Below are 19811 nucleotides of genomic sequence, written 5' to 3' on the forward strand. Positions count from 1 at the left end.
ATATGTGCAGATACCCACCTACACAGATCTGATGACAGGATTTTGGCCCCACACTAGTCAGAGGGCACAAGTGTTGCCCTTTGTTTAGGGATGAACACAAGGGAAATGTGGGTTATTACCCAGGCAGTTCAAAGCATTGGAAGTGTGCTACCCTTGAGATCCCTGAGCAAACCTACCCACTCTCACATTTTGATGGGAGCCCGATTTATGGAGATGTTGATAAGCAATCTGGAGGAAAAGCTTTATCATTGCCTTTTTGTACTAGTACAGATGAAGCAAAACACTCAAATTAACTCTTTTTGCAGTGTGTGTATGGATCCTGTGAATGGACTTGAAGCAGACTCCATGGCTGAGATTTTTGTTTCCATGTTTGGTGCCTGAACCCATGGGTCTAACAAGAAGACCTGTAGGCCTAAGCATTTTAAGCTCATTTTCAAAGCTGCTACATTACTCTTGTCTGTTTAGCTGTTCCTGTAACATTCTAACAGCTCTATTAATTGTAAGTACTGGCTAATATGTTACACATATGCACATACAGTGTTAATTCCACACATTTAACAAGGTGGTTTTTAGAAATTTACTTACATGATGATATATTAACTTTAAAGCATGTACTTCAGAAATAAAGGAGTTTAACTAACAGCAACAAAAAAAGTTAAAGTGAGATTTACTCAGTCTCTTTCTGTGTAGTACATAAATTCATGCACAAATACGGAGTTTGCAGGAGGAGACTGGTTAGTGTTTTTGGTTTTTTTTAATTAATTGGATGAGAATGTGATGCATGTTCTTGCATGTGTGTAGCATATTTATTACAAAGAAATAGAACTGGTATTAAGTGGCATTTCCCATGAAAAATGTCCAAAGATAAGATTATTTTTTTTAGGTAGATTTTCCTTGTAATAATAAAAAAAAAAGTTTTTATATCTAGTTTCACAAGAAACACATTTTTCCGTAAATACAAGGACCTATTTTCTTAAGCACAAACAGAAAATCAGCCATTTATCTGTATTGCTTCCCATCTTCAGATCTCTGCTCTGTCCTTAACTGTTGAGTGTCCTCAGCTCTCATCAATTAAAATAGATATGGAAGCTTATCAGCATGTCACTGGATTGGACTCAGAGAAATCCAGTTGATGACCTGGTTAGACGTGATGTTCTGGCTGCAATTAATCCAGACTGAAGAGGTGCTGCCTCAAGTACTTATCACAGTATTATTTATCTCTTCCACCTCCACCCCACCTGCCTACAAAGGCTCTTATTCGCTCACCTTTGCCTCTGTAGTTGCTGCCTAATCCATTTCTAGCAATTTTTTTCCTTAATGTATTCTGGATATCAGTTTTTTAAATTTATTTTAAATTTGCACTTAAAAAGTTGTCATTTTCTTTAAATGGTGAAACTGGGAAGTTGAAAATCCTATCTTGGTAGAATTTACCTCCCACTGGTCCTGGGGTCTGTCATGGTTTCCTGAACCAAATTTTCCCTGTATCCAAAGCTATTTTCTTAGTGGCATCTACATACTGAGGTAAAGATGTTGATTAAAAAGCAAAGCCTTGTTCTGTTTTAAAAATAGCAGAGAATCTATTTTTCCATTATAGGGAAATATGAAAAGCAGATGGTAGGAATTTTTGGCAGTGGGAGTTACTTTATTTGTTAGTGGAAAAGAGCTTGTTCTGGAGAGGGTAGGGTGTGGGGTGTGTGTGTGGAGGATGATGTGGTTTGCATGCTCTGGTGCTGCAGAGCTGTCCCAGATGTATCTTGACCCATGCTGCGAGCAAAGCTTGAAGTAGTTCAGAGAAGATGTCTAGGCAAGGTGTGCTGGGCAGCAGCCTGCCGTCTTGGGTTGGGCTTGTCCAAGCAAAAGCCAGCCCAGACCTCGCTCTCTGTGGAGCCTCCATCTTTTTCTACTTCCTTCAGAAGCAGGAGCCCCTTCACTGTATAGCTGCTTGGGCACAGGCTGAGTGCATACTCCCTCTTTCCAAATGCACCTGCCATGCTTTGGTGTCAATACATGTGGCATGACCATGTGTGGGTGATGGTGGGAGAGAGCTGGGCCACTTTCCTTGGCACTGCTGCTGGCTGGAGAGGTGAACTTGGAAATATGCTTCACTTGGTTTTTGCATTAATAAGGTGGGTGTAAAATGTGGGTCTCCTTTGAAAGGTGCTGTATGGAGAAGGCAGCAATGCAGCTGATGTGATACATTGTGGCTGGCTGTGCATGTGTGCCTGAAATCTGCCCAGGACTTCAGAACCTAATTGGTGTAAAAGGGATATTTTGCTGGGAGCCGCGGCTTTCTCACACCCATAGAGAAAAGCGAAGCATGCAGGGTGAAGCTAGTGTAACAAGTATGGTGATGGTTGCCCTTCTGCTGGCTGGGCATGTGGGGCAATTCCTTGTGCCTGGCCTCACATCACCACCCCTGGCCTTGCCAGTGCGGTCTCTTAGCATTTCTAGTACAGGGTTTGCCTTGCAGCAGAGTTCCCTCATTCGGGGGGGGGGGGGGGGGGCAAAGAGACTCCCCTCCCTCATAATCTAAACCCTGCTGTGAACTTAGTGCTGGCACATGGCTTAGTTTGAGCTGCGCAGCTGAGGTGCCATTCCTGTCTGCCTGTAGGCCGGGTTTCAGGTTCAGGTAATTGAAATTATCCCTTAGCAGCTTTAATCAGCAGGTGGTTCATTGCCATGATGTATTTTGTGATCCCAGTGTTGCTCGGGCTGACCTGCTGCCACCCATCTGCTGGCTTGATTGGGCAGAGTTACCACCCTGGGTCAGGAGGTCTTCCCTTCAAACCTGGGCTCCTCTGCCTCTCCAGCTATTATGCGTGCACTCTGTATGTTAACGTTCCTCACCCTCTATCATGAGCCATGCAACATCTGCTCAGTTCAGTTTTCATCCCCCTACTAGCTAGTGAGGAAGTGACTGTGCTTTGCAAGATGGTGGGGGACGGAAGGGAGGAAAAGCGCTAAAGCAAAAATGGGCTTGTGAGCCTGGTGGTGCAAAGCATCCCTTCTTTCAGGCCCTCTCTTTTATACTAAATTTAACTACTGTTGCAAATGAGCAGGCTCGTGCTCAGTAGCAGCATGCACTTTGTAAACTGTCTCTGTTTCCTGCCGATTTCATGTTTTGCTAGGAAGGACACAGCACAAGACTTGAGATGGGATTAAGCAATGAGCATGGGCATTAGTGGAATGACTGTAGTGAGAGATGGGCTTGTTCTCTCCCTCAGCTCTGTCCAAGGGGAAGTAGCTGTGACCTATCATGTAACGACAGACTTTTCCTTTAGTGCTGGAGCCATTCTCTTGTGCCATGCTTTAGTTGCCTCCCAAAATTGCCTGGTGCTGAAGATTTATTAAGGGCTTCATGATCTGATGTTTGTGGTTTGACAGAAGCAGCTGACAGTGCTTTAAAAGGAAATATGTTGTAATATTCCCTCCACAGAGCCACTGATGAGAAACTCTGGACAAGATTTTTACTTGACAAAATTCTGCTTTGACATAGTTGAGAGAGTCAGGAGATTTCTCCTGTGGTTTTTCATTACAAATGATGTCATCACGAGAGCAGCACCTTTTGCATCTTGAGGATCTGCCTGTCCCTGCTGATAATTCCCCACCTAAAATCTTAACTTACGTGGGTCACATTAGATGCACTTCAGCAGCAGCAGGCTGTGAAAGAGAAGTGTGAACAACCATCTCCACGGTAAGGAGATTAAGAAGAGTCAAAGTTTGTTTAATCTATGGTTCAAGTACTTTTATAGGGACAAAATCATGTCCAAGTTGTCTGGAAGCCTGTTTTCTGCATGAAACTTGAAGAAAATGAGGCCAAAGTTCAAGTAGACTTTGGGGGCTTTGCAGTACTGAAGGAGATCTGTTGCATCAGTGTAAGTAAAATTTAACTGAAGAAATAATTTATGGGTTGTTTTTTTCCTGTAAGTTCCTCCCCACCCCCCTCCCCGCCATTGGCTTTGGAAGTCTTTAAATAAAGGTTTGTATTTCTGAATTCTAGCTGAATGACAGCAATGAAACAGTGTATGACATCTACTGTTTGGACAATCATCCTTAAGGTGCTCATACATCACCTAGAATAATCAGGTACAGATTTTTTTTATATAGACTTGAATTTTTCTGAAAATTGAGATGACATTTTGGCCAAAGTTTGTATAGATGCAGGAGAGAATCATAACCTCAAGTGCAGTGCAAGAGCAGAGAGGATCCATGTGGCCTTACCCCTTCTGCTCTCAAAGCTCAGTCAGGCCCTGCTCCTCAGTCATCAAAGCTTATTTAGGCTTTTGCTATCCACACTGGTGTGGCAAATAATAGCTAGCATGGAGAACTATGCCTTCACCTTCTGTATATGTTTAGAAATTAGTCCTGGCTCTCTGAGTGATGCTTTACCTACTCTTGGCCCAGATTTGGTGTCTGTGTGTGTGAGTGTAAGTGAACAAAGCTTACCACCACCCTACCACCCTCCCCTGCCTTTTCTTTGGAACAACAGTTTCTGAAATTGATAGGTAGAAAAAGATACAAAGGAAAAGACAGGCAAATAGTCGTGTGGGTGCTAATGTTTTAATGACAGAAATTGCCTGTCTAAATCTGTGTCAGGGAACAAAGCACTTGTATAGTGATGAGGGTAATCCCAGTTGCAGATTGGCTGCCAGGAGTTTAGGAGTAATCTGTGGATACGGGGAAGGGGAAGGTAGATATTTTAAATGTATACATAGTATGTGAAAACACAGATGTATCACTTGTGCTAGATTTTTTGGAGTTGAGGAGCATGGTGTGGGGTATTTTTGTTGTCATTTTTGAATACTGATGTAGATTGCATGCCTTAAATGACATCCTTTAGTAGAAAAAAAACCATCTTGAGAGATTGACCACTAAAATTTTGTCACTGCTCTGGCAGTATACCTTGGAACTCCAGTTTCCCCACTACTCTCCCTCCTGTTCATATGCACATCCTTTACCTCCACTAGAGTGTTGCTTTCTCCTTGAGCTTAAGTGGTTTAAACTCAAGTTATGAAAATAGTAGAGAGTGAACAACCCTAGTTACATTAACTCTGCAGCTGCTGATGCAGTCACTGTGTGTAGCTAATCAAATGCTTTTGTTTAACCTGAGGGTCACTTTTGCTTTGGTTTGAACCCCCAGTAGCTTCAGGTAAGCCCCTGGACTTTGCTCTGGAGCAGATAAGGAGCACTCATGCATTGTCTTCTGTCTAGTTTGCTTCAGGTTTGTAACTAATGGTGGCAGGGTGGTAAGGAGCAGAAATTAAATCCTGCAATTGTTTAGTAAACCCTGAGTTTTGACTAGATGGGTATTTGTGGTCCAGTAGAAATTGAAATGAAGAGATAACATTTGACTCCTATTAATTAACACAGTTGTAAAATGTACTAGCCCACGTTTGCTTCAGAGAGACTGCTTTGGGTGATTTCCATAAGTTGAAACACCACTTTTGAGACCAGCAGCATGCTATGTTTGGTGCATGATTTGTGTGGTGTTTTTTCTTATGTACAGAGGTAAGTTAGTTTGTATTAATACAAGACAACACCCCACCCCACCCAGATGACCCCTAGCATGGCAATGAGTTTTATTGCAAGATTAGCATTGAGTTGTGTCTCTGCAAAGAATGGGGCAGCTTTGTTTCAGGTGCAGCTAATTTTAATGGATCCACAATGACCAAAAGAAATTTCCCATTTTTATGGTTTATGGTTTAATCAGAAGGACCAGTTTTGCTAGGGTGTGAGGGTGGAATAAAATGTTCTTATTTTAGAAAAAAAGACTTGATTTATTCATTGTATTAACAGGCAGCTGTAGGTCTTCTCAATAGTGAACACAAACATACTTTGGTCTCTGTTCTGTAAGACTTGCTGAGGTATTTGGATTTGCAGTTGTTGTGTCTGAAGTTGGCACACCTAGTGCCCTTAGAACTCTGTGTTTCCATAGAGAGGGGGCAAAAAACCCCTACCACCTTTAATAAAAAAGTTTTTATAGTTAAACCTTGAAGTTAAGAGTCATCGCTGCTTCTGCAGACCAGGGAGTCTGTGGAGTTTCCTCCCACTTACTCTCACGGGTGTCTTGTGTTTTCTTTCCACCCTCATCAGTGAGATCTGATTCTTTTCTGTGTTCTCCGCTATATCTGGGGCTGTCAGTGTTTCCCATTTTTCCTATGCGCTAGTGAATTTGTGCCCCTAAATTCTCACCTGTCTTTTAGTAACAGGCTTCTTCATTCTCTCCCCAAAGTAGGAACTCTGGGTACATCTAATAATAATATTTTCTGTTGTGCCAAGGGTGCTATATGCACCTTCCGACAGGGTTGATCCATTTTTTTTTCATTTGTTCTGTAATTACAGGCTTAGCTATGGCAAGGGGTATTGTCGTGCTGCAATATATCACAGATGATGTCACCAGCCAGCTATTGCAAATAATAGGGGCAGGTATTTCTGCTCACTAAAGATACCAGTATCTCCATTTCCCGCTTCTGCAATTTCCAGTGTTCATCAAAACCTGTAGTTCCTGGTGTCAGTAGGAATGTGCATGTTTGCTCATAGATATTTTTTTTTTTTAAGATCAGTTTATGCAACATCAAAGTTCTTGCATTTATTTTTACACACTTCCAAGTTGAGATTGATGTGAGGGGTCCCTGTGAGGCGAGGCTTGCCCAGCAGCCGCCCGTCGCAGGGCCCGGCCCAGCCGCTTGGCCGCGGCACCCTGAGGAAAACCTGCTTCAGGACGGGTGAAACACCACGGAGACAACGAGGTGTGAGGGAAAGAAATGTGAGGAAGGGCCCTGGGAGCACAGAGGGCAGGGAAGGAGGGAGCTGCAGGCCTGGGATTGCCCTGCAGCCCCCGGAGAGGAGGCCTGTTCCCCCTGAGGGGCCGCAGGCCACGGCGGGCGCTGGCGCTGGGGCAGGGCAGAACCCCCGTCCCCGGCGCCACCCAGAGGGGGCAGAGGAGGTGAGTGATGCGAGAAAATGTAGTGAAAAACCTAAAACTACAGGCAGGAATTGTAGATAACAGGAACCATCAACAGGCAGGCAGGAGCCTTGCTGGGTGCGAAGAAGGTCTGGGGCTCAGCCCACTCAGCACTTCAGAAGGGACAGTTAGTACAGATGCAGATGAGCTCCACAAAAATGTAGATCAGTAGCCTTCTGACAAGGATGTGCTAATTGCTAAAAGAAAAAGTACTGAAGTGCTAAGACTCAAGGGCACTAGGATAAAATAATTGTGGTACTGGGAGATCACGACCTCCTACTCAAATGCACCCTCCCCCCAAGAGAGTGAATCCTCCGCTTGGGGAGCATGCCCAGTAAATTTAAAATGAACTGTACCTTTAAATTGAAGCAAGAAAGCAATTTAACCAGTACTTAGTTAGTAGGTGTAGACTTTGGGCAGAACTAACCAACTTAACCAACTTCACTGTATAGATATGTATTGTGAGTACAAGTAGGTGTGCAAGTTAGGAGGAGTGAACCCCCTTGGACCTGGTGCCGCAATAAACATACCTGCTTTATAACTTATCCTGAGTTATAGAGTTTAATTCTGCACGTCAAGATGACTTTCAGCACAAGTTCCTGATTATTACTATAAATTTTGACATTAAGGTTAAAGTAGCAATGGCAGTATGTAATACGCATATATAAGTGTATGTGCATATGTGTGTGCATGTGTTGAAAGACAGAAGAGCTTTGCCTGGGAGCCTGTCTACTCTTCCACCTATATCAACTAATCTAACAAAAAGCTTTAGGGTTCTGTACAAATGAGGCTACTCTGCTTTTAGATGTGTTAGTATCTTTAATATTTCCTGCCTGGGGCCTTGGGTCATTGTGTTTTTATTGCTAGGATTCTAGTCTGGATGGGGACATGAAGATGAGAAGCTTTTGGAGTAAATAAATAAATGCAGTTTTCTGTGGCAGTTTAGAGTTATGTAATTTTAGCGCTGGATTAGCAGGCAAGAGGCAAGTGGAGTCATTGCTGGTTGTGTGATGATTGCAGTTTATTGTGTGAATATCATGCCATCATGCATACGGCGTGCACCGTTCTGTCTCATTCAGATTGGATTCTCCTGGTGTGAAGAACCATGCCTGCCATTAGTGGGCTGTCTGAATGTCTGAGCCTAAAAGTGGCTCAAGCATGCATGCTGTGGAGGAGGAGCCTGTGTAGGATGGCTGCACTATACCCGTGAAGTCTGATCCACACAAGTTATAAACATCTAGGCTGTTATGAGAGATCCTTCCTCACACTCCCAAGTGGTTACGAATGTAGATATTACTATTGAACCCCTCCAGGGTGGCCACAGAGGGAGCTGGACCAGCTTAGACAGCTTACAGCCATAGGGGATGGTGTTTCTGTTGGGCTTGCAGGGTCAGGAGGGCTGGCTGTTCTCATTTAAGATTATTTTAAGGGTTCCTGTACAGCTGCCTTTCTGATGTAACTGGAACCTTGTGAATGATTATTTTTTTTTATTTTCAGGTGTGTAAGCAGTGGTGCCCATTTACTTGTGCAGTAAGTTTGTAAATCCCTCAGAAATTGTTTTTAAATCACTTTGGGATCCTTGTGCCTGACAGGCAGATCCTGTATAAGTACATCGCCCAGCCCTGCTGAGGCAAGGCAGCCCTGTGAAGCCCAAGCCTTCGGGAGCAAAACTAGTTGCCAGAGAAGCAGGTGTGTCAGCTCAAAGTGGCCCTTTGGGAGCAGCTGTAAGCTCGAACTTTGCCCATTTATTTGCTCAAGGTTTTATCTCATCCTTTATTATACAGCCCGGTGGAAATGAATATTTACCATGTCAGTTAAACCAGGACCATCTGAGTGGCAGGCTCCATGTGTACTGCGTGGCCTCGCGGGTGAAAGAGTGGAGTGATACGTGAGTGTCAGAGGGGAAGGCCATGCTTTCTGTGCCATTGGAGAAGACAGGGACACCTGAGTAAACAGCGGGCACCCAGGGCTGTGTGGGTAGGGTGACTGGTTTGGTATACTCGATTGATTCCCTATCGCTGCCCCCCCCCCCCCCTTTTTTTTTTCTCATGCCCATAGAATTTTTGTTCTGTGAGGAAATTCTGACATCAGAGCAAGACAAGAGTGCTCTGAATGGAAGGCTAAACTTGCATGTTATTTTTCATTTTGCTTCAGGATTTTGAATGTGGATAGCAAAATTAATACTGAAACATATATTTCTTCTGAATTGAAGACTAAATGTTCCACTTGGAAAGTGTAGGACCACAGTGTGCTGCTGTGCTTGAGACAAGTTATTCTGAAAAAAACCCAGCAAACCTCAACATTAAAAAAACCCTGTGTAGAAATTGAAAGGGCTATTTTTGGTGCAATGTGTTGATTCTTAGCAAGATTGTGTGTATTGAGGGAAATGTTTACTATAAAATTTGTTACCACTTCTGGTCTTCTGATCCCTGGCAGCGGACTTACAGCCAGGCAGTTGCAATTGATGATCATTATTTTTTGTCTGGTGCGTTATAGGAGGATAAAGCAGCATAATTTTCTCGGATTGGAAACTGTTTGGTGTTTGAGATAAGGCTTCCATATCCACATACAGTAGCCCAGCCTTGGTTGGGAATTAAGCATGTGTACATAGGGGAAGCCAGGTAAATGCTCAGAAGACCTGCTCCCTGTTCCTGGCTCTGCCTACCTTGAGCAGTTCGTTTGACTGCTCTGTGCTTCAGTTTCTCATTTTATCTGCCACAGAACTTACCTGTTCAGATGTTAGAACAATTTGAAATGGGACTGCCTCTCACTATTCAAAACAGCTGCTTTACCTCAACACAGTCTTAATAATAAACATAAACAACTATGGTCTTTGGATGTTCAAAATAAATTTAGGAAGATTCTAGTTAATTTTTTATTTTTCAGCTGTGTTACCAAGGGATTGATCTTTGGACCTATATAACCAAACTTTTTCCTTATTTCCTTTCTGTTATTCTGCCTTTCGAAGGACTTTGTGGAAAAGAAAGCAGAATAAAAATCTCACAACCGGTTTGGCAGGTCCTGTATAAACAGGAGAAATGCCAGGAAAACTCTCATGTCTTTGTTGCCAGGTTTTTTTTTTTTTATATATATATATATTTTTTTTTAAATTCCAGTTAATTTTCCCCTAATGGAAGCCTCAGCCATCACTATGTGTGAGCAGGACCGTGGGGAAGGTCATGTGGTGGAAGGGGCTGGAGGATGCTTGCTAGAAGGAACATGTGTGTCCTCAAATACTGGGAATGTTCCTATTCTTGGGCAATTGTCCCAGTCACCTTCTTGGCTGTAGGAACAGAACTGTTTTGTCATGCTTCCTGTAAGCAGGTTGGTTGGGTGGTTTTTTTTCTATTCCCCCATCTCCTCTGACAGTCTCACAGCTCAGCTCGAGTGTTAAACACACCCTGCTTGATTAGAGGGGGGTGATTGATGCCCCCCTGTTTTGCTTTGCTTGTGCCAGCAGAAAACTATGCTGGTTTTTAAGGCCATTTAGCAGTGAGCTGGGTTGGTAAGGAGACCTGCCTTCCTAACTGGATCTGTGCCGTTGTGTAACTGTGGGAAGGGTTGGAGTGCCTCTGTCCCTGATTCTTATGGCAGAGGAGGGATGTGTTTCTGGAACGGGTTCACAGCTTTCTTCTGATGCAGGCCATCTCTGCTACCACTTGTGAGTCAAAGGATTTCAGTCAGTGCTTTGACAAGGAGGAGCATTAGAAATCAAAAATGCTCATGGGGAGAGTGTTTAAAATCGGTGCTAAAATGCAAAGTGGAATGATGTCTTCTCATAGCTTTTGCATGATGACTATATCATTTTACTTCTCTCTTGTAGCTCATCCTGCTGTTTCCAGAGCAGCAATATAATCTCAGAAACACGGCCATATGGGTAGAGTGGCGAAATGGGAAGTAGGCAACTTGCTGCTTCTTCCTACATCTCTGTTCCCAATTGTAAAAGAGGATTTAAAAAGATCCTCTGGTGCTTCTCAACCTTGACTGTTTTGGCTTTGAGCTCTTCAGGGCAGTCCTCTGCTCGGTGGTTCTGCAGTGTCTTGGACAATGGCCCTGTGGTTCAGCTTGCCTGTGAGTGCCATCACTATATAAATGTCAAGGCCTAACGGCTGGGTTCAGATCCCGATAGAGTTCTGAGGAGAGAATATTTTCTAAGGTGTTGAAGTAGGTTTTCGTGCACCCTGTGCTCCTGATGGGCTAACCACCTAATTTGCATATGTTTTGGTCCCTTCATGTGTAAAGCTATAATAATCCTTCTCCTCATTGCAGGAAAGTGGTAAAGGTATTACAGGAAATACTGAAATAGTGTAATAATGAGGACTGTGGACGAGCCTTCAGATTGAGTCAAGACAGGCCCAGGACTAGCACTTCACACTTTTTCTTAAAGGTGGCTGCAGTTTGCTCCATCAGCTGGCTCAGTTCCCAAGCTTGTCATTTATATAGTGAGGCAATATTTGCAGCTCATAAGCAGCCTTATGGTAAGGATGGAGTGGCTCTCACTAGTGTCCATTCAGCTGTGAACCAGCAATGCATAGCTGTGAAAACAAGCCAAAGATAACCAAAGTGAAACTTCAGCACTTCTCTTCTGCCAGGAGCAATATCACAACCAGTGCTTTGGGATTATGAGCTAAAACAAAATAATAATTTGAGGAAGAACAAAAAGTGATGCAAAGGTTGAAAGGAACAATTAAAACAATTGGGGAACTTAACAAACAGGAAAAACTATGGCAGAAGGAGAGCAGCTAAACTGGGATTTTTTGTACTTAGCCATCCCAGGGCTTGACAGACCTGTGGGATCAGCATTATCCCATTGCCCTGTTGATACAACCAAGGCAATGAGGGCTGTGGTAAACGCCACAGCTTGTTTTGGAGAATCAGTAGCAGGTCTGGGAACAGACTTCTGTCCTTCTCACCATTTCTCTTCAAATCACTTCCATGGAGCTCCCCCACACACCCTCCACGTGCTTTGTGGTGTGGCATCTGCCACCCAGCCCTATACAGCAGCACTATGCAGGGGGTGATCCACTTCTTGTTCCCCTGCTGAGTACTGGGAGTGCCGCTGGAATTTCCAGAGTGAAGGAATAAGGGCTGTGTGGGATGTACCCTGTCACATGGACAGGACATACCTGGAAGGCATCTCTTGTTTTCAGAGCAGTTGGGAAAGGTTTGCTAATAGCTCTCCTTACACAACAGAATATTCATCCGCTTAGTTCATTACTTACTAGCTCCAGGCAGGGACATTGCAGATTTGTTAATGGTAATGGCCAAATCATTAGAGTGTGCAGCATTAATGGAGGAGAAAGCATTTAATAAAGAGCCATCACTTGACCCTGTCATTGTCCCTGGAATACAGTCAAATTCAGGCTCTGCTCTCCTCTCACCTATCCTTTCTTAAAAGGATCGCTTGCTCGGAAGCATCACCTTTTCAAACACATGTGAAAGCTCATCTTTTCTTGAGTCAGATATACTGTACCATGACCGGCTGTTTCTGTACAAACTTATTTAAAAAGTCTCCTTAAAGTTCTGCCAATCCCAATGGTTCTGTGCTGGAAGGACCACGTTTTGTATAGCAAATAACATCTTTCTGTGCCTCAAGCTATCCCCCAGGTGGCTTGTTTACTTTTTCTAAGTAATGTTTTGTGTCTGATGCACTGATCAGCAAGAAGTTCAGTTTCTTATCATTTGCATTCTCAGACCCATAGGTTGCTAACCGGAAAGACCCTCCAAAAGCTGCTAAATCGTTAAATACATTGTAAAAGAAACCCAACCCCGACTCTTGTACAGGTTCACCTGTCTGTAGGTTTTATTTCTTTTCATGTAACTCTGTTTCCTTCAGTGTTTTAATCACAGCTTCTTACTAGCTTGTCCTTCTGCGGTATGTCTTCCAGATTATCTTGCCTTCCCTCTGTTTCTTTTTTTCTTTCCTTTTGGTTGTTGGGCTGTATCTATCATATCTCTTTCCATCTCTGTAGTTCCTTTATTCCTTCCTTACAAGCTAGACCTTCTGACTCTTGTAAAAATTGTCTGACCTGCATATATAGATGTGTGTGTATATATGATGCAGAATGAAGAGCCTGAAATATGCAGGTTTCAGTATTCCAAGTGAAATCCTATCAGCTGTTTTTTATATACTTTCCTTTGTCAGCTAGAGTTTCCTTTTTTAGTCACACTGTTCTCATGTTGTGCACGTTAAAAAGTAAGTGGCTGGAGTAGGTGAAAGATAGTGTGAGAGGAAGATCGTAATTTGATGTTTCTTCCATATCCAGTTTCTGTACAATAGACAAGGTCAGTGCAAGTATGGTCCTTTTTAGGAACTCCCTCTGCATTTAATATGCTGGGAGTCAAATAACCTGAGTCGTTCTCATATTTTTATAGTGGCAAATATCCATCACCACTTGTTTCTGGACTAGCCTATTAAGACAGTCTTTGAGAATGAGTATTTTGTTTGGCCGTCTTTCTCTCTTTGTGGATTCTGTTCAGTTTTCCTGGGCACCCAAGTGGATCTGCCCATTTTTTCACCAACAGCCCTTATTATAGCTATTCTTTTCCTGGGATGGCCTAGATTCCCTCTGGAAAGTTGCCTTTACCTACTTAGAGTTGTTGAACAAGGGGATATAGCACACTCCCTGGCATGCTGTGTATGCTGAGTTACTTTTATGCCACTTGAACCTTTAGGAGCAGCAACTGTAATGTGTAGGGTTAGACCCTGTCATGGCACCCCCAGGCTTATCTGTGTATTTGGTAGATCCTTTTTCATGGAAAGTCTGCCAGAAGTCTGAAGTGTGATGAAATGCTGTCATGAAAATGCAGTGGTGCTTTGTATGCCAATAGTATTCTGTTTTGATGGTGAGGAAAGTCGTAAAGATGTCACCCATGCAAGGTTAAACTATTGTCTCACAGGATAACAAGTAGGTACACCAGTTCTCTGGTCTGAGTGGTCTTCCAGTGCCAGAACTCAAGCCTGCAATCAGGGCTGTCTTCTCAGTGCCTCCAGCAGTAGTTAACTTTTCTTTGTAGAGGAGAGAAGTTCTCATGCTTATCAGGATAGGCACCTATGTGATCACACATAAAGAACTTTTTTCTGGTTTGTTAAAGCAGCTGTTTTTTGGATGTGTCTGTAGTTTTAAATGGTAACAGATATAGGATAATTATGCATGTCATGATGCGATTTGTTTCCAAAGAGGTATATATACATACTGTTCACCCTCAGGTTCAAACTGATTTTGTGTAGATAAGGGAAGAGGGTAAACTTGAGTGATTGAACTGGAGAAGACAAAGATGTGAACTTTTACTTCCACTAATGTAAATCAGGACCAGAACCATTTTTTTTTTTAAAATCACTGGAGAATTTTGCAGGTATAGATGGGAGCAGAGTCCAGGTGTGCAATGGGACCAAGAAGGGTCATTTCTTATGTTTTTAAATTCTATTTTTGAAGTGTGTATTTCAGAGTGTTGTAGCTCAGGAATTTTGTTTCCATCAGTGACTGAGGATTAAAAGAAGCTATGACTTTCATGTGAATTACTCTCCCATGATTTTTCCACTACTTAACTGATGGGCATGTAGATAATCCATGGCAGTGAATGAATTGACCTTGTCCATGTGACAGTTCTGACCTGTGGTTTGTGCTATGGAAACATTTGATATCCCTTGCTGTGAAGGATCCTGTTCATGGTAATTGTAGCTTCAGTAAAAATGTTCAGAAACAACCCTTGTAGAAAGAGCAGAAATTCTGATTGTCCTTGGAAATGTGTTTGAATACATAGTAACATTGCAGCTTGCCAGTATATTGACAGCTCCATGATGCAACCAAGTGAAAAGGTTTGTGCTGCCATGTCAGCCCTGAGATGCTGAGGAGGAGCTCCAGGATTCTTCTTTCCCTTAACATGTGAGAGGGCAGCTCCCTGTACACCATGTTTCCCCTTGGTTTTCCCGTCTCAGTTTCATGGCCTCCAGAAACTCCAGAAATTTTGCACTGACGTGAGCGTATGACTCCAATAACGGGCATTCAGGGTGAATTCCCACGCATACAGGCAGAGTTGTACAACCACCGTATGTTACAGAGACGAGGCTTCCCAGCACTCCCTGTTTTAGAAAAGAGAACACGAAAAATATGCAGTGAAGTATCTCTGACACGCAGCTGTCTAAGCCTGGAAAGTCTTTCTCTGTTGCCTTCCCTGCTGCTTACTCGCTGGCTACAGTACTTAAAAACCTATGGGGTTTTTTTCTAGCTGTGCAATAAACTCTTTGAGTCTTATGTTTTACTTTGTGCTAAGCGAGTGTGCTAACAAAATCATGATGTAGGTGCAAAAGGAGATGCCCTGTGGATCAGAGCGGTGGCCCACCTTCCTCCATGCCCTGCTTAAATGGAGGTCAATAGCAAGTTCTCCAGAGGAGTGTTGCAGTGACAACCCCACAACGCAGATTTTGGAGTTGCATGTGGAAAGGAGCCAAGGACAGACAGTTTCTTAACATCAGGCAGTTGAATCTGTGATTGTCTTCTGCCTTGAAGTAGTGTAGGTTAGGTGGGCCAAGTCCCAGCTTTACTGCCACCTTTTGGAGCCTTGCTTCAGAAGGGTGGTTGGAAGAGTCTTTCACATCAAATAGATATGTCTTTACTCCCGTTTTGCCATGATTCCACTGCCAAATTCTGAACCAGAATCTGTCTCCCATATATATTTTTTGCTGCCTAGCTGGGTTATCTATGGATAACATTCTTTATTATTAATATAAATGACTAATCCTTTCATGAATCTTACTAAGCTTTTTGCCTTAATATTGTCCTGTAGTTTTACCTGATACTATCTTCCAACAGCCTGTTTCTATTCCCCCATTAGCAGTGACCTCAGTGCAGAAATACTTTTTGAGCATGTGGTTCAGCTAGTTTTTTGCTTCATTTATATTTGCTAATTTGAGGTATTTTGCAGTGCTTAGACAATAATGCAACTGTATCATGGCATTTTCAACAACAACATTGACCTCTGCAAGCTGCCTTTTCACAACACTCAAGTGCATCAGTATTGCTGTCTGTACAATTTTAGTTTAATTAGAACAGTGGCTGTAATAATTTTGGGAGAAGCATGAACTTACCCACTGTCTCCTTTCCCTTTCCCTTTTGTGATGAACTGTTGCACTTCGATGTGTGTTTCTTATTTGCTTGAGTAAGGATTGAGATGTGAGAGGCTAGCCATCTCCTGCCCCTGTGCCAGGAGGTTCGTCAGAGGCAGGCTGGAGGGAGGAGGCAGGGAGGAACTGAACTTCACAAAATCACGAAGGTCACTGAGACAATCTCTGCTCTCTATGCGCAGGAAATGAGATGTTAATCTTTTCCCAGTGCTGCTTTGCATAAGGTCCATTCCAGAGAGCTGTGTTTGTTTTAATTTCTCTAATTACTGATAGTGTGCTGATTATGCTGCTATAGATTTGACGTGAATTGCTGTATTAATGGGATTAAAAATGAGAAGTCTGCCATGGAAATTAAGAAGACGACAGCAGCTGGGGGAAGGGAGGGAAGTGGAGAGTTTAATTCATACCCCGGTACTGCAGAGCTCCTCTACTTTGCTTTTTCTGGAGCCTGATCCTTTGTCCCTGGCAGAAGGTGGAGTATGCAAGCTGTAACATTGACCAAAATCCCAAAACATTTTAATTGTGTATCCAGTGCCATACAGTCTCTTAAGGGCTCTGATTTCCCCCCTCCTTCCTGTAACTCATCTCATAGTGGTCTCTTGGACTTTCATATCCAGCTATAGTATTGCATACAAAACACTGGTGAACACCGTCTTCCTTTCCTTTGGTCTTCCCCTCGCTTGTTTCCCTAATGATTAACTTACTTGAATCTTCGGCTGTTGTCCCCTGTGCTACTCTGTGGCTGGTTTGCTGGCATTGCCCGGCTGAGTGCCCAGACATGCAGGGCCTTCTGAATCTTTCCTGCAAGAGCCTCATTCCCCCTCAATAACCCTTTCTCTAAGGCCATTTCCCCTGCTCTGCCATACATAAGGTACCTACCCCTAGGAGGATCCTCAGCAGCAAAACCAGCCAAACAGCCCCCCCTGCCCCGACTCCCCACAGCTCCTGGTCCCTTGGCTTGTCTTTCCACTTCCCGTGCCTCAGTGTGCTTGCTGAAAGAGATAGCAGCTCTGGTCCCGTGTGCTTGCAAGAGATGAATGTCCTCCATGATTCGCAGTATACAGTGTTGTGTCCAGCTTTCACAGTCCTGAGAGCTACAACCATGTATTTCAGACCTTGATTTACACAGGCCAAGGACATGTTTCTCGGGGATTGTTAAGCCTAGGGCTTCCTCAGAAATCTACAAGGGCACCAGAACATGTGCCCCACTTGCTAGTGCTGCCCCCTTTGAGTGGACATCCCACAGGCGAGGAGCTGGAGCAGGGTGATGGGATGATACCCAGGGAGCTAGAGGCTTCCCTTAAAGCAGTGTCTTGCTGCCACAGTCCTGTGAGTAAGCAAGGATGTCCTGTGAGGTAACTCTGCCTTTACTTCTAACTGTGGGCTTCCCAGTAGTTATCACAGCAGAAATTACTCTATCTCCACCTTGCAGTAACACCTGCTTCTCTGGGGAGCAAGAGGGGTCTGGGCTATTTGGAGAAGCAAAGGTGAACAGCAAATGCAACAGGGCAGGCATGGAGTGGCACACATACACCAGCAGCCTGGGGGGCAAATACATGTCAGCTTTTACTCTTGGTGAATTTCACCCTGTGTGGTATCATTATATGGGGTATAGCAGTAAGTTTTTATGCAGTGATAAGTCAGATAGATGCCTTTTCTGTCCAGCACAGGGTATTTGCACACCACCTTGGCTGTTTTGGTTTCCTGAAAACTGCTGCATAGGTAATGCATTTCTTTGCTTTATCAATTAAAAAAAGTTGTAGTATACTGCCTATCCAACTACTAAAGTAGTCATGTCATTGGGACAATTTGAGGGCTTGCTTAGCATGCTTTCTTACATATTGTATTATCATTTCTGCAAAAACATGTATTTCCTTCGTTCCTGCCATCTGAGTGAAGTTAGTAAAGGGACAAAAAAACTATCAGACTGTAAGCTGGAGAACATTCACGATGAAGGCTGCTGCTTTGGAGTTTGGAAGAGTGTGATTTTAACAAAAATGTGAAGCTGTTTTTACTTGCAGCCTCACTTATCCTCAACTGTTAAGACTTTTTTTAAAAAAATGGCTATAAATTTAATTTTGCAATTTTGAAAATGTTTTTTATCATTATTCTTATTTTAGCAATAGAAATTATTTGTGTTCCTGACAGAATTTTCTAACTGTTCAGGTAGGTTTTGTCTGTGAAGGATCTACCCCAGTTCTTCAAACTGAAATCTGTGTGTGCTTTGATGACATTAGGAGTCTAGTCAGCTGTTATCTACATTCCTACTAGATAATCATGATCAATATATCTTCTGAGTTACCTGCCTTTTTTAGACAGGATGATCTAAGTCTTTCTCAGCACCTGGATGTTGAGTATTGTGTACTTTTCTAGTACAAAGAGAAGAAAACCATAGCTTGTCTTGATTCTTAGCCATGTGTTTCAATCTGTCCCTGCTAGATCGGGGAGGTGAAAGTGTGCCCCACTCTTAGCAGACCTCGGTGATTGTCTAGATGGCACTGTTGGAGCACCAGCCACTAGTGCTCTCCAGGGAGGGTCTGTGTAAAGGTTTACTTAATGCATCTCTTCCTTTATTGTAGTCAAGGTGAAATACCATGGTGAAACTTTCCTGACTCACTGGAAGCTGAAGAAGCCTTTAAAAATGATGACAGCAAGCAATATGCCAACTGTTTTATCCACCTCATTGTGGCTACTGGCAAAATACTAGGGAGCTGTTATTTTGAAGTTGCTTGTACGTGGCAGTTTTTTGGGCCAGAGCGTTTGGTTACTTGTGGGTTTAAATGTTTATAGAGTCCCCTGGAAGGCAGCATTCTGGAACGTGGTACTGGCAATCTCTTTCCTAGCACTCATCACCAATAATCTCAAAGGACCACACCAAATGTGTATTGGTTTAGCCTCTTTTACCAGGAGACTGAACTGAAGTAAGGCAGTTGGCTCAAGTACACGCAAGGTTCATGCTGGTTCTGCTACCAGCGCTACCTATCCTTCCTCCAAAGCTGTTGCTTGAACAGCCCTGCCATTGAATGATCTATTCTTGGCCTTAATGCAAAAGGAATTATTAGATGGACTGTTTAGGAAATTCTTTCAGAAAAATTCTTAGTAGATGGAGTGTCTGGTTGCATAACCTTAGAAGCATGAGATAACAGCCATGTTTTTGTTTGATAGATCCCATAGAGAGAAGCACTAGGCAGTTCTGGAATTGTGAAGATTAAAGCAAATCTGTTCTCCGTAGTGTGAGCACAACAGGTACCTCCTGGTCGTGTGACTCTAAAAAGCCTCAAAATGCTTGGAGGAGGGAAGGTGACCTTGTGTGTTCTTGCATCCGTGTAGGCCAAGAGTTGCGTGTAGCTGAAGCACAGAGCTATGGTAGGTTGTAGAACTGGACTGATGTTTTCAGTTCTGCTTCCAGCCATGTTACTGACTCATGCTGCAAACAGAAATGAAGCTCATTTTTCCACAAGCCTGGTGCCTTGACCTCCCTGTGCCATTACCATTCCACACCTTTTGGAAATCTGGCCAGGACAGTTACAAGGGCAACGCTTTCAGGATGCACTTGTTAAATGTATTGCCCTTGAGAGGCACATGCTGTCCTTTTTCAAGACAGCTTAACTCTGAAATTACTTAGCTCATTTGAGCTTTGCTCTTTCTGTAACTCAAGTTGTCTGTGTGTCTAATAAAAAGAAAAAGACTTAACTAATGTCTGTAAATTGCTTTGATATTTGG

General features: G+C 43.2%; 1 protein-coding gene across 4 annotated transcripts in view; it reads left to right on the top strand.

Moving 5' to 3' along the window:
• The window catches only part of ETV6 (ETS variant transcription factor 6), a 140136-nt gene that overhangs the window by 24922 nt on the left and 95403 nt on the right, over positions 1-19811 (top strand). The window contains exon 1 of one of the 4 annotated variants that reach the window (XM_037388242.1): positions 4069-4086. The exons of the other annotated variants lie outside the window; for them this stretch is intronic. The gene's annotated coding sequence lies outside the window, so the exon portion shown is untranslated. Of the gene's footprint in view, positions 1-4068; positions 4087-19811 lie in introns of those variants that run through there. 4 annotated transcript variants of the gene reach the window in all.

Source organism: Falco rusticolus, chromosome 5, assembly GCF_015220075.1.
Source record: "Falco rusticolus isolate bFalRus1 chromosome 5, bFalRus1.pri, whole genome shotgun sequence".
In the NCBI taxonomy this organism is placed as follows: Eukaryota; Metazoa; Chordata; class Aves; order Falconiformes; family Falconidae; genus Falco; species Falco rusticolus.